The sequence below is a fragment of the Macaca nemestrina genome, chromosome 8, assembly GCF_043159975.1.
Source record: "Macaca nemestrina isolate mMacNem1 chromosome 8, mMacNem.hap1, whole genome shotgun sequence".
Lineage (NCBI taxonomy): Eukaryota > Metazoa > Chordata > Mammalia > Primates > Cercopithecidae > Macaca > Macaca nemestrina.
Window position 1 is genome coordinate 51,553,840 of NC_092132.1, and position 14,892 is coordinate 51,568,731.

A 14,892-nucleotide genomic window follows, 5' to 3' on the forward strand; every position below is an offset into this window, starting at 1 on the left:
TTCTAGGTAGATAAAATTGTCTGCTGATGACACTCAGCCTGAAACTTGTCTCATTAAAAAGAAGTACTTGGAAAAATGTCATTAAGTTGAAACTTTCTCCTTGACAAAATGATTCAAAGAGAATCGAAACGGGGTGACTTTTCTATTGTATGTGAGTCATATAATAAATTCTGAAATAATTAATTCTGTTATTAATAAATACATCCTGCATTCACATAGCACCTATAATTACCTCAGGAACCATGGTGTTCTACATAACATACTCTGTAAAATACCATGCTCCAGGCACAATTGGAGAACTGCTTGTTTTATGGATATTTTTGCAATGGCTGTCTAATCAGAATGATTAAAGATCGAAATACATTAAGGATAGAATTCTGGCATTAAAAAATCTGTAAAAAATGGGGAAGAAAATAAAAAGACAACTTTCTTTTGATATGCCCCCAAAAGGAAATGTCTACTGAGAACCTCTTTTACTGAGTTTCAAGCTCTTTACAGATTACTAAGTAATCAAGTCTGATGCCGATTACACACCAGTACACACTGTTTCAGTGCTCTCTTCAAGCAGAAGAAGCAAAAACACTGAGTGCGATTAAGAAGGTGACAAGAAAGAGATGGAAGACCCTACTGTTACTTGCAGCCAAGTCAAATGCAATTAACCTATGTTTTCTAAGGCAAAAATTTTTTTCAGGCAAAGTTTTTCTTATCAGACATCCCTCAATGGGTTGAACCAGTGGTACAGGACAAATCATGAAGGGGCATGAAACTGATGTGTGCTTCCTCAAGCATTACTCTATAATGAGAAAACATTTGCTGGAACAAGCCTTATACTCTCCATCAAATGCAGACTTGGCACTCATTCCATTTCTTTTTTGGAGGCTGAAAATGCCTTTGTCTACTGGCGCTGTTTAAAAGTTGTCTAATCAACATCATCATAATGCTGTGTCCCTCCTGCGAAAGCCAGCTGGGATCTCTGGTTCTATCAGGGAGCAAGTTTTAATACAGCCACTTTTCTTTCAACATATTGGCTGGGAAATCTCCCCTGCTGGGAAGTAAAAAGCTTTAATTTTGTGAATCATCAAAGCTTTTTCTTATACATGGTGTAGAATAACCTTTCCTTTGCAGAAGGTCTAATCCAATAGCCTCCCAGACCTCAGGATGTCACCAAATGGCATGTGCGTGCAAGAAGAACAAAGGAGGAAGCCATTCAAAGCCCAGCTGCATATTGCATAACACCTTGAATTAGAAAATCCACGACCCATAAAACGCTTACCTACTTTGTGGAGTTTAAATAAAGCAGAGTGCTGCTCCTCTTTAAAGAACTGCTTTACAGTTATCTTCCTGTCAAAATTCCAATTATTCTATGACTCAGTGGGTAAGTGTTTAGCTTTTTGAAAACTTTTTTTGGGGTAAGAATGTGAACAAGTTTTTATGAGAAGTTTGTAAAGGAAAAGTTTATATAATAATGCTCAGCTGCAACAAATACAAATATATTTTATTTCATTATTTGAAATAAAATACTTTCTTAATGTTTTAAGAATTAGATCTTCTCTATGAAATTGATGAACACTTTCTTTGGCACCTCTGAAGAACATAGTAATTCCCTCCTATCTAGGAATTAACTGGTGTCTGTGACAGCGTTGGGAGTATTCAATATGCACCTCTCTCAGACCTTCGGGCTAAGATTTCTGTATAAGAAGAATCCCAGGCTGAAAATTTTTATGTACCAGGGATTCATTTTTCCTCATTTTTACAAAACCTGTGCATGGGCACTTTTTGTTTCATCTGTACCAAAGACCAGCTGCTGCTCACTTTCTCCACTTCCATTTAGCTCTGGGGACAAGGCTAGATGATACTTCTCAACTCCCCTTGCAGATAAGCCTGGCTCTGTGGCTCATTCTGGCCGAGGGAACGTGGAAAGAAGTGATGCGCTCACCTTCAGCCTGGCCCATAGAAACCTCTCCCATGCAGTCTTCTCATCCACAATCCACTCGCTAAGTGGCAAAGGATCCAGGCAAAGAAGTAGAGGCTCTAAAAACGTATCCAAGTCACAAAATGAACCATTACATGCTAATCATAAATATCCACAACGTTGAACTTTGAGTGAGAGATAAATTTTTATTGTGTTAGATCACTGATATGTTAGAGTGCTATTGTTTTTGTTTTTAAAGTAGCTCTTAATATAATCACCCGGTGTCCTTGCTTCTTTCTTTTGGCCTCCCTCTGCTCTCCTCTTTTTCTTGCTCCTATTATCTTTCCTTATCATATGATTAAGTGTTTCTGATTTAATGACCAAATCAAAATACCCTTAGTGGATTTAGGATTAAACCCTTGATGGTGTTGAAATAATAAGCAGACTCAATTGATTTAATTTGGAGAAAAGGTTTCGCCAATTCGACTTCTTAAAACATTTACAAGTTAAATATTTAAGATAACTTTTATTAAACAACTGCCTGGGTGGATGGGCATTTATCTGGTTTAGAGATCACATAAGAATCAAGGTAATTAGGACTAACATGGTGATCTCAGTGCGAATGACCCAGAGGATGTGTACAAGACAAGCCTCTGCTGATAAGAAGGAAAACTAATGTGCATGAACTTGGAAAGACAGACTTGGAAACTCAGCCAACTATCTTTATTTGAATGGCCCTGCGGCTTCTGTTGGGCACACATAGATGTTGAAACACAGGGTCAAACATCTGTATGAGTAGGCCAGAATGAGTATCAGTACTGCAAATAACTGGGTGAAGCTTCCAAAATCATTAAAGTTTCAAAAAAGCTTTTCACAAAAAATCTAAAATGAAAATTCCAGTCTGATTTTGCACAAGCTGCTTTCTTTCAGACTCCGTTTAGTGGTTATAACTCACCCTCTTCTCTTTTCCATGTAGGCGGTTCTCAAACTGGGCTCAGTTAAACCTGTTCAAAGGCTGTCTCAAGAAGTGGGCTCCAGGCAATTCACTCTGGATTTAACCAGAAAAGCTTCATTTTGAGCTGTTTTGCAAACTGGGTTTTAGCATAAGCATTTATTTTTGTGTGTGAGTGGAAAGGTTCCTTGACTTTAAAGGGGCACAAACCATTGCTTTACATCTTAGCTGGACATCACATCTATTGTCAGAGTTTTAGTCTCACAAATACCCAGTGATGTCCAAATCTGAATCTATGGCACATCTCTTTTCTGAGCACCCCCCTCATAGTCCCACTCACATTTCACATGTCCGCTTACTGGATGTCTCATAGACACCTCATCACAATATTCCTGAAATAGAACATATTATGCTGCCTACTCTTCTTCCTTAATTAATGACATCACCATTCACCCGATTACTCAACATAAAACTCTGAATCATTCTGACCCCCTTTCCTCTCCCTCTCTGTATCCAATCTGTCATTAGGTTCTGTTTTGTAAAGCGTCCTAAATATCCTTTAAATATGTCCTTTCTCTCCACCCTCACTACCACTGCCTTGGCGTAGGCCCTTGTCATCATCCTTCATCTGGATCATTAAAATAGTCTCCAGATGGCTCTCATATCACTCTGCTTCATGGCTGCCTTGGGGGTTTATATAAAATACAGCAGAAAGCATAACAGTTAATATTTACGTTTAGCTTTGTAGTCAACCGATGCTTTCATGTACATTGTCATATTTAAGTCTCACAACATCCCAGCAAAAAGACATTGTGATTATTCTTAATTCAGAACAGGAAAATGATGCCTAAGAAAATTACCTTGAACAAGGAGTCTCACCAGGTCATAGTGATTTGAACCCAGATCCAAAGGCTCTAAAGTTTATGCTGATGACTTTAAGCCATACCTCCAAACAGGCATCACCATGCCTAAAAGAGAAAGTGCACAACCTTTAGTCTGAGAAAGCCTCTTTACAGTCATGCCCCACAGAGCATATTTAGTAGTTAATAATAGAGTTCTAGAGTTAGAACTCACATTATAGCGTGAAACCTTAGAGAAATCATGTAAACTCTCGAATCTGCAGTTTCTTAATTTCTTAATCTGTGAAGTACGGCTAATAATAGAGTTTATCCTACAAGGTTGTTGTGGGGCTTAAATAAGGTCGTGAGTGTGAAGCCCTTCACACTTGGCCTGTTCCAGAGAAAGTGCTCAATGAATGTTGGTTCTTGGTACCGATTTATCAGCCTCATCCTGCACCATTTCCTTTCTGTCCTCCACCCTTCAAACAGACCAGACCACATTCTCCACGACTTCTTCTTTGAAGCCTCAAAAATTCAGGTTGATGACTCCCTGACCACTTTATACCACCCCTACAGTTATATACTTGGTCGGAGAGTATAGCCTTTAAGTCAGCAGTGGATTGTTCCCTGGGGTTGGTCAATAGGGCCTTGAGAAAGTCCCCACACAACAGAATGTTCTTCCCACAAACTCTCACTGGTCTCCTGCTTTAGGCTTCCCATCTCCTTGCCCTGCCTCTTCCCCATCCCCTACCATTTCTGACTTTAGATGTGTCCCCTAGGCTTGCCCTGGCTCCACTTCTGATCTCAGCTCCACACCAGTGCTGTGCTGCTGGGCAAGGCTTTGGCATCTTGGTCCTACTGTCTCTGGCGTATGACCTCAGTCTGTCCTGTTTCTAGCTTTCCTGGAGCTGACAGCTCCCAGGGACTGATCAACAATGGTTCAGATGGGATGATCATAGTTCTTATCATACTGTTTCGTGTTATTTCTTTGTCTTTCTTGTCCATTAGGATAAACTCTTCCAGGACAGAAAGACCTTGTCTTTGATCTTAGCAGATCCTTCACAGCACCAGGTTTAGAATAAGTGAGTGCCTGTTGATTGAATAGACTATTCTTTCTCCACATAGAGGCATCTGATAGCACAATCTTCTGAAACTGCTGTTGTACAACCACATTCAAATTAATGGGAGGTACATACAACTGTGGTCATATGTGAAGTTTTTTTCCCCACCAGAATAATATTTTAAAAACCTCACCCCTAAAATAGTTTTAACAAATTATTTTCCTGCTGGGTGCTGTGACTCACACCTGTAATCCTAGCACTTCGGGAGGCCGAGGCGGGTGGATCGCCTGAGATCCTGAGTTCGAGATCAGCCTGGCTAACATGGTGAAACCCTGTCTCTACTAAATATACAAAATCAGCTGGGCATGGTGGTGCATGCCTGTAATCCCAGCTATTCGGGAGGCTGAGGCAAAAGAATCGCTTGAACCCGGTAGGCAGAGGCTGCAGTGAGCCGCAATCGCACCATGGCACTCCAACCTGGGCAACGCAGTGAGACTCTGTCTCTAAAAAAAAAAATTATTTTCCATTATGTGCTGACAAGTTTCTATAAATTCGACTATGTCATCAACTGTCCTCATTAATTTAGTTTCATTCTACACATTTTCACTGTTAACCCTTTGCTTTTCATCAAGCACTTTGTTGATACTAATCCCTTACTTCTGTACATAGAGTCCTTGAAAGGAGTTTTATGTTTGTGTTTTCTTGCTGCACCTTATTGAGTAACTTTTTCCAAGTACAGTATATGCTACATAATATTGCTTAAATTGAAATACACAGACATTTTTGCAGCTACAAAATAACCTCATTTTGTGTTTGATTAAACTATCACAGCTTTCATTAGACACATTTTTCTTTAACCACTGGGCCTTATTTTTATTTATTTGTTTATTTATTTATTTATTTATTTATTTATTTATTTATTGAGACGGAGTCTCATTCTGTCACGAGGCTGGATGCAGTGGCATAATCTCGGCTGATTGCAACCTCCGCCTTCGAGGTTCAAGCAATTCTCTTGCCTCAGCCTCCTGAGTAGCTAGGATTATAGGCATGGACCACCACGCCCAGCAAATTTTTGTATTTTTAGTGGAGACAGGGTTTCACCATGTTGGTCAGGATGGTCTTTATCTCTTGACCTCATAATCTGCCCGCCTTGGCCTCCCAGATTTCTGGGATTACAGGCGTATGCCACCACGCCCGACCTAGTTTTATTTTTTTTACTTTTATGTTATTATTATTTCTCTGAGACAGAGTTTCACTCTTTTTGCCCAGGCTGGAGTGCAATGGCGTGTTCTCGGCTCACCGCAACCTTTGCCTGCTAGGTTCAAGTGATTCTCCTGCCTCAGCCTCCCGAGTAGCTGGGATTACAGGTATGCACCACCACGCCTGGCTAATTTTGCATTTTTTAGTAGAGACAGGGTTTCTTCATGTTGGCCAGGCTGGTCTCGAACTCCCAACCTCAGGTGATCCACCCGCCTTGGCCTCCCAAAGTACTGGGATTACAGGCGTGAGCTACCGCGCGCCCGGCCTTATTTTTTTAAATCTGTAAAACAGTAAGGTTGCTTAGATGAGCACTTTCTTTTCAGCTCCACTGCCTGTAGTGTGTGGTTGTGAGATGTGACTAAAAACTCTGGTGTCTCCTTGTCTCAGGTGATCTCAGAATAGAGGAAAATTTAAAAATTCTATTGGTTTACTAAAAAGAAAAATGTACTTTGAAATTATTACTTTTTAAAGGAAATAAACTTTAGAAAAATGCAAATTAATGCAACAACGAGATACCACTTTTTATCTATCACCTAAAAACATATGGGTTAGGGAAATGCGCATTAATGAAATGAGATACCACAAATTGCCTACCAAAAACATGATTATCCCTGGTGTTGGGAGGCATTATTGTACACCACTGGTGGGAATGTAATTTGGTGCAATTTTCATGGAAGGCAATTTGACAGTATGTATTCACCAGACTTAAAAATGCATATAACAGCTGGGCGCCGTGGCTCATGCCTATAATCCCAGCACTTTGGGAAGCTGAGGTGGGCAGATCACTTGAGGTCAGGAGTCTGAGACAAGCCTGGCCAATATGGTGAAACCCCGTCTCTACTAAAAATACAAAAAATTGCTTGAACCCAGGAGACGGAGGTTGCAGTGAATCAAGATCGTGCCACTGCACTCCAGCCTGGGTAACAGAGTGAAAGTCTATCTCAAAAAAAAAAAAAAAAGTATATAACCACCCATCTGCAAGGGGTTAATAACCAGAATATACAAGGAACTCAAACAACCCTATAGGAAAAAAAAATCTAATAATCTGATCAAAAGATGGACAAAATATTTGAATAGACATTTCTTAAAAGAAGACATACAAATGGCAGAGGCATATGAAAAACTGCTCAAGGCTGGGTACATGCCTGTAATCCCAGCACTTTGGGAGGCCAAGGTGGGTGGATTACCTGAGGTTGGGAGTTCGAGACCAGCCTGACCAACATGGAGAAACCCTGTCTCTACTAAAAATACAAAAAAAATTAGCTGGGCATGATTAGTGCATGCCTGTAATCCCAGCTACTCGGGAGGCTGAGGCAGGAGAATCATCTGAACACGGGAGGCGGAGGTTGCAGTGAGCTGAGATCATGCCATTGTACTCCAGCCTGAGCAACAAGAGCAAAATTCCATCTCACAAATCAAATCAATCAATAAATAAATAGAAAAGCTGCTCAATATCATTGATCATTAGATAAATGCAAATCAAAACTACAATGAAATATCATCATTGATAGCAATGAGATATCAGCTAAAACGGCTTTTATCCAAAAGATAGGCAGTAACAAATGCTGGTGAGGATGTGGAGAAAAGGAATCCCTGTACACTCTTAGTGGAAATGTAAATTTGTACAACTACTATGAAGAACAATTTGGAAGTTCCTCAGAAAACTAAAAGTTGAGCTACCATTATGATCCAGCAATCCTACTGCTGGGTATATACTCAAAAGAAAGAATATCAGTATATTGGTGAGATATCTGCACTACTATGTTTGTTACAGCACTGTTTACAATAGCTAAGATTTGGAAGCAAACTAAGTGTCCACTGACAGAAGAATGGATAAAGAAAATGTGGTACATATACACAATGGAGTACTATTCAGCCACAAAAAAGAATGAGATGCAGTCATTTGCAATGACATAGATGGAACTGAAGATCGTTATGTTAAATGAAATAAGCCAGGCACAGAAAGACAAACACCACATGTTCTCACTTATTTATGGGATCTAAAAATTGGAGCAATTAAATTCATGGACTAGAGAGTAGCAGGATTGTTACCAGAGGCTGGGAAGGGGAGTGGGGGCTGGAAATGAGTTGGGGATGGTTAATAGGTGCAAAAAAATAGTTAGAAAGAATGAATAAGACCTACTATTAGATAGCGCAGTAGGGTGACTGTAGTCAATAATAGCTTAATTGTACATTTTAAAATAACTTACAGAGTATAATTGGATTGTTAATAACTCAAGGAATAAATGCTTGGGGGATGGATGCCCCATTCTCCACGCTGTGCTTATTTCACATTGCATGCCTGTGTTAAAACATCTCATGTACCCCATAAACATATACACCTACTGTGTACACACACAATTTTTAAAAAAAAGTAAAATTGTTCTTATTAAAACAAAATAAAGAAATAAAAAGGCATATAACCTTTAAGCCAGAACTTACTCTTTTAGAATGTTCTCCTAAAAATATAATTGAAAATAGATGCAAAGCTTTAGCTAAATGGTGGTTCACAGCAGTTTGATTAGAAAAGAAAAGCTCTTTGAATGCTTGCAAATTGAATGAAGTACCATTTCCCAAACAAGCAAGGACAGATGTTTGGGGCTACTGCTCTGTAAAAATTGTGTGGCTGGACACACAATAGAGAAGAAATATCTAATCACTCCTCTCTGAGGCTGAACCATTGGCGGGAAGGAGGTAAAGGCCACTTTTCTTTATCCCTTCCCCAGCTCCATTTCAGGACAAACCAGAGGAAATTGCACATCTTACAAGCTGAGCAGCAAAAAGCTAGAAGGTAGAAGAGGAAGAAAGGAGGCCAGGTCAGACCTACTTCCAGACCCCATCTGAGGGGGCGGGTTCCGGAACACCAAGAAGACTGGGCGCAAGGAAAGCTCTCTTGTGCCACCTTGTAATCCCCACGTGGGTATGCATCAAATAGAAAGGCTCCCTTCTGCTCATAGGCTGTACTGATGTTTCTTCTACATGGTTAGAATTTATTTTAAAGTTTATGACAGAAAATAATTTAAAGGTCCAACAATGGAAGATGGATTGAAAAAAATGTTTATAGAAGACTTTACTAACATGAAATAATATTTACAATATATAGATGAGTGAAAAAAGCAGGTTACAAAAAAAGTATGCAAAGTTATCTCATTTCTATGAAAAACAATACATACACACACATATATATATGTACAGCCACAAACAGAAAAAAATATGGAATAGTGATATGGTTTCAATCTGTGTCACCACCCAAATTTTATGTAGAACTGTAATCCCCAGTGTGGGAAGTGAGGCCTGGTGGGAGGTGATTGGATCATGGGGGTGGTTTCTCATGAATCATTTAGCACCATCCTCTTGGTGCTGTTCTAGTGACAGTGAGTGAGTTCTCACGAAATCTGGTTGTTTAAAAGAGTACGGCACCTTCCTTCTTCCCTCTTGCTCCTACTCTGGCCTCCTGCTTCCTCTTTCCCTTCCACTGTGATTGTAAGTTTCCCGAGGCCTCCCTGGAAGCCAAGCAGATGCCAGCATCATGCTTCCTGTACAGCCTGTAGAACCATGAGCCAATTAAATCTCTTTTCTTTATAAATTACCCAGTCTCAGGTATTTCTTTATAGCAGTGTGAGAATAGACTAATACTGATAGCATACTTTAAGGTGTCAACAGAATTCTAGGTACTGGTGTTAGATTCAGTAGCTAATAAGACAGACAAGACCCCTACTCATAGTGCTTTTATTCTCATGGGGAAATACATAACATAAAAAATAAGCCAATAAATAAACATATAATATGTGCCACATACTGTTGTCCGTACTGGGGATACAATTTTGTGAACACACTAGGCAGTTATGGTCCCTGTCCTAACAAGTTTTCTTGTCTGCCTTCTGTGTCTGCTATGAATAGCGAAGTGAGGAGGCTGTGGGGACCTAGGAAAGGGACGCCTGACCCGGTCACGAGGGATCTGGGAAAGCTTCCTGAGGAGAGAAGTGCAGACTAACAGCTAAAACATGAGTAAGGAGTAAGGCAGCTGCAATAAGAGAGAGCTTTCCAGAGAGAGACCAGGGCAGGTTTTCAGACCTCAAGGAGAGAGGGAAGGAAGGAGGGCAGACAGACACACGGACTGGCTGAATGACTGACTGCTTTATTCCAGGAATTCATTCTGGTATCTGTGGCACTTAGGGTTTGAGCATGGATGGAACAATGCGGAGTAAAGCAGCCCGGGAAGCAGGTCATGAAGCCATGTTAAAGAGGGCTTGGGCTTGACCTGGAGTGATCTCTCAAAGGTCATCATGAGTAGTTCAAGGGCTCAGTAAATCAACTTAGCCCTAGTGTGTACTTCTTTAGGAAGAAACCATTTTTTAAAATAATAGTATCTTTGAAACCCATTTCTGAAGAATATTTAATTACAGGGAGATATACTTATGCTGTGGTGCTTAAAAGAGCAGGCTACAAAACAATGTGTATAGTATACATGGTAACACCTTTATGGAAAAAAGTACAAATATGATATATGTTATTTGTAATGCAAAGAAAAATGTCTTAGGGAAATACGCTAAAACCAAAATGTAATCTGTGGTTATCTCTAATGATGGAATTACAGGTAGTTTTTGTTTTCTTTTCTTTATGTTTTCTATAGTTTTCAAAATTTCTACAATGAAGTGAATATAAACTCTTTTTATAATCAGAAAAAAATATTTGAGTGTGCTTTAGGGACAGAGAGCAGAGCCATAAGGGTTATACATCACCAAGTGACCTTGCCTATAGGCAATTATTCAGGAGAAAAAAATAGGCTCAGCATTGAAGTCTGTCCAGGCACAGCAGCACACGCCTGTAGTCCCAGCTACTTGGGAGGCTGAGGTGGGAGGATCGCTTGATCCTGGGAGGTCAAGGCTGCAGTGAGCTGTGATTGTACCACTGTACTCGATCCTGGGCATGGGCAACAGCGCAAGACCCTATTTCAAACAAAACAAAACAAATAACAAAAAACACTGAAGTCCGGGTGGGACTCCAGGACTCACATTTTTTACTTGCAGTAGATTTTACTCACATTTTTCTGTAACAATTTGAATTGCAATGTGAGCTGCACTAAAGGAAGCGCTGTTTTTTGACAGCACACATAAATTTCTCTATTGGCAGATAGGTTTCACCAGTAAAACTAATATGTATGCACATATTTTTGCATGCCTAAGCATATCATTTGTATATGCTTTAAACTTTTAAGTCCTGTTTCTAAGAATTCTGTGCCACACTCGTACTTGACAAGCCAGGTAAAACAGCGAAATTAGATCATTTCTCTATTAAACTATTCTCAGCCTGGCTATGGCTGTCCTAAGGAGACTTGAGTGCTAGCTCTCCACTGAGGGGCTTGCCAGCGACCTTGGACCTACCACAAAACTGCTTTGGGCTTCAGCTTTCTGAACCACAAATGAGCGAGGTAAGCTACCATTGCTAAGGTCGCCTAAATTCTATGATTTTGGGACTTCTTTCCCATTGAAAAACTTGACAACATCCTAAAAACAGAGTGAAGACTGAACACTCTTTCATTTGTTGACTAAAGAAAAAGCGTCAGGCTTTTTTTTCTGAGATGGAGTCTCCCTCTGTTGCCAGGCTGGAGTGTGGTGGCGCGATCTCGACTCACTGCAACCTCTGCCTCCAGGGTTCAAGCAATTCTCCTGCCTCAGCCTCCTGAGTAGCTGGGACTACAGGCGCATGCCAACACGCCTGGCTAATTTTTGTATTTTTAGTAGAGACAGGGTTTTACCGTGTTGCCCAAGCTGGTCTCGAACTCCTGAGCTCAAGCAATTTGCCCACCTTGGCCTCTCAAAGTGCTGGGATTACAGGCATGAGCCACCGCGCCCGCCCGAGCATCAGGCTTTTAAAGAATTAAAGCTAGCTTTATTTAGAAGTCTTCCTGGGGACTGTGGACCAAGGCCTGGAGCCTGGGAGCAGTCTCTTGGCTCTGGCACAGTTTTTCATCCCACTGCTTATATATAGGTGGTGGGGGTTCAGTACATGCAAAATCACATCAAACTTCCTCAGAAGTTACATTAAAGAAGAATCACATCACGGTTCGGGTGTAAGAGTACATCTGGTTATAAATTACAGAGGCATAATCACTAACCCCATCTGACGTTATCTTATGTGTAGGACAAGGCAAGGACCAGGTCATTTATCTTTTAAGGAGTGTAGTGACTCAGGCAAGAGACATGGGGGGCCTATGTGCTCTCTCCTGTTTTGTCTTCAAAGCATCTTTCCAGAGAGCTGCATGTCCCACAGAGTCAGGGACTTTATGAAATTGTGTTGCCAGGAAGAAATGAACAAATATGGCTTCTTATGTTTGCTACTTTGTCTCATATATTTTACAAGTTTTACAGAAATGAATCAAGTGCTATTTTATTATGCTTAATTTTTTTAAAGTTACTTATTTATTTATTTATTTTTTGAGACAGAGTCTCACTCTGTCACCCAGGCTGGAGTGCAGTGGCGCGATCTCGGCTTACTGCAAGCTCTGTCTCCTGGGTTCACACCATTCTCCTGCCTCAGCCTCCCAATTAGCTGGGACTACAGGTGCCTGCCACCACGCCAGGCTAATTTTTTTGTATTTTTAGTAGAGACGGGGTTTCACCGCATTAGCCAAGATGGTCTTGATCTCCTGACCTCGTGATCCACCTGCCTCTGCCTCCCAAAGTGCTGGGAGAATTTGTAAATTTTTTTTTTTTTTTTTTGAGATGGAGTCTTGCTCTGTCGCCCAGGCTGGAGTGCAGTGGCCGGATCTCGGCTCACTGCAAGCTCCGCCTCCCGGGTTTACGCCATTCTCCTGCCTCAGCCTCCCGAGTAGCTGGGACTACAGGTGCCCGCCACCTCGCCCGGCTAGTTTATTGTATTTTTTAGTAGAGACGGGGTTTCACTGTGTTAGCCAGGATGGTCTCGATCTCCTGACCTCGTGATCCGCCCATCTCGGCCTCCCAAAGTGCTGGGATTACAGGCTTGAGCCACCGCGCCCGGCCGTAAATTTTTTATTTATGTATTTTTTGAGATGGAGTTTCACTCTGTCGCCCAGGCTGGAGTGCAGTGGCGCAATCTCGGCTCACTGCAACCTCTGCCTCCCAGGTTCAAGCGATTCTCCCGCCTCAGCCTCCAGAGTAGCTGGGATTACAGGTGCCTGCCACCACACTCAGCTAATTTTTGTATTTTTAGTAGAGATGGGGTTTCATCACGTTGGCCAGGCTGGTCTCAAACTCCTGACCTCAAGTAATCTGCTGCCTTGGCCTCCCAAAGTGCTGGGATTACAGGCATGAGCCACCACACCCGGCCCAATTGCTATTTTAAAAAGAAATGTCTGAAGTTGCTTTCACATTCTGGAAGGTGGAATAAACAAGTCTGCTCTTTTGCTTGAGAAATACCTAGAGGGGTCTTTTGATTATAGAAGGTGGTCTCTCCAAGGCATATTCTGGAAAAAGGGGATTCTGGCAGATAACTAAATTGTACTGTAAGTAGAGAGATGGTGGAGTTGCAGTGCTAAAATGAGGGGTGGCTGTATCAATGGAAGTGACTTTAGCTCTTTCCTGTAGCCTCCATTGGAGCCCCTACCCAATCCAAGTAACATACAATCTAAGTAAAAATAGTGTGCTTCAAAGCAAAGCAGACTTTGAGGTAAGACCTCTAGCCCCAGTTCCCAATCAGGCTGTTCTTGCTGAGCTCCTTCTTCTGTATAGAGAGTTTCTGAGTCTCTGCTGGCGAAGGAGAAAGGTACAGGAACCCTGGGGACTCCAAGAAGATGATACAGAGGAATGAGGGTAGAGAGGAAAGTCGGCCCTAGGAGCACAGCAGCAGGCAAGGCCCTAAAAGGACGGATAGTAATGTAAATTTCCTGTGCTGGAGAGTTGACTAAACGACTTAGAGGATGGCAAGACCTGATGTACAGCTTGAAGTTGTTTTCCAAGCAGTGCCCCTCTCCATCACCCCTGACTTTCAGCAAAGGTTAAAATATGCAATTGTCTAATGTTAATGGTGCTTCAGAGAATGAAGGAAACGGAATCCGTGTAGGGGATTCACCCAATGAGGTGAAGTGGTAGAAGTAAGAACAATAGCTGCAGGGCAAGATGAGAAACGGGAATTCAGCAGAACCTTTCAGAGAGAGATTACTTGAAGAACAGAAGCCACCAGGCCTTCTGCACACTCTGCTCCTCTGCTGTGACGTCCACCACACACACAGGCTAACAAGCACACGCACACGCACACATGCACATGCACACAAGCACATGAATGCACTCATGCACACCCTCCCAGGAATCCTGAGAACCCTGGAAGGAGGCAGGGCTTCTCAGAATATTTGGTTTGGGAACTGGATACTCACCATTTCATTTGGATATTACACGACAGAGTATTCTCAATAGATTGGAAGATTGGCGAATGGCTTTCATTTGACTGTAAATGACAGAAAAAATAGTCCCGTTATATTAATAATATTAAACCATCAACAGCTGTTATTTTTCTTCAAAAGAGAGTCAAAATGTCCATTGTAATAGAAATCATTTGTCCAATTGTTGGCAAAATGTTCGACAAGTTCCATGTTTTAATCTCTTGCTTCATCAGCTGAGCTAAATGCACACCTTGCACTCACATGTGCTTGTTAACCTGGCCATTCTTTCATTCTCAAGGCCCCCTGTCTTCCTTGGGCCTTTTCTAAGATAACTTAAACTTAAGGGGGCTCAAAGAAAGGCCTGGTCGACTCACATGGGTTGTCTCCTCTTACTTGGCACAGTGATTTTAAAACTGGAAATGATTTTAGTGCTGGGTGCTTTCTATGCTCCCCACGTGGTGTGTGTGAAAGTGGGAGCACTGAACATGTGAGTGTAACAGGAGTGAATA

At 41.5% G+C, this 14,892-nt stretch overlaps 1 long non-coding RNA gene across 1 annotated transcript; it reads right to left on the bottom strand.

The window, feature by feature from the left end:
- Positions 1 to 1,749: 1,749 nt before the first annotated feature.
- Positions 1,750 to 14,647, bottom strand: LOC139355661 (uncharacterized). The gene is made up of 3 exons (XR_011606483.1): positions 14,378 to 14,647; positions 2,868 to 3,832; positions 1,750 to 2,031 (listed from the first exon to the last, which is right to left on the bottom strand). It is a non-coding gene; the product is annotated as an uncharacterized lncRNA (long non-coding RNA).
- Between the last annotated feature and the right edge of the window lie 245 nt (positions 14,648 to 14,892).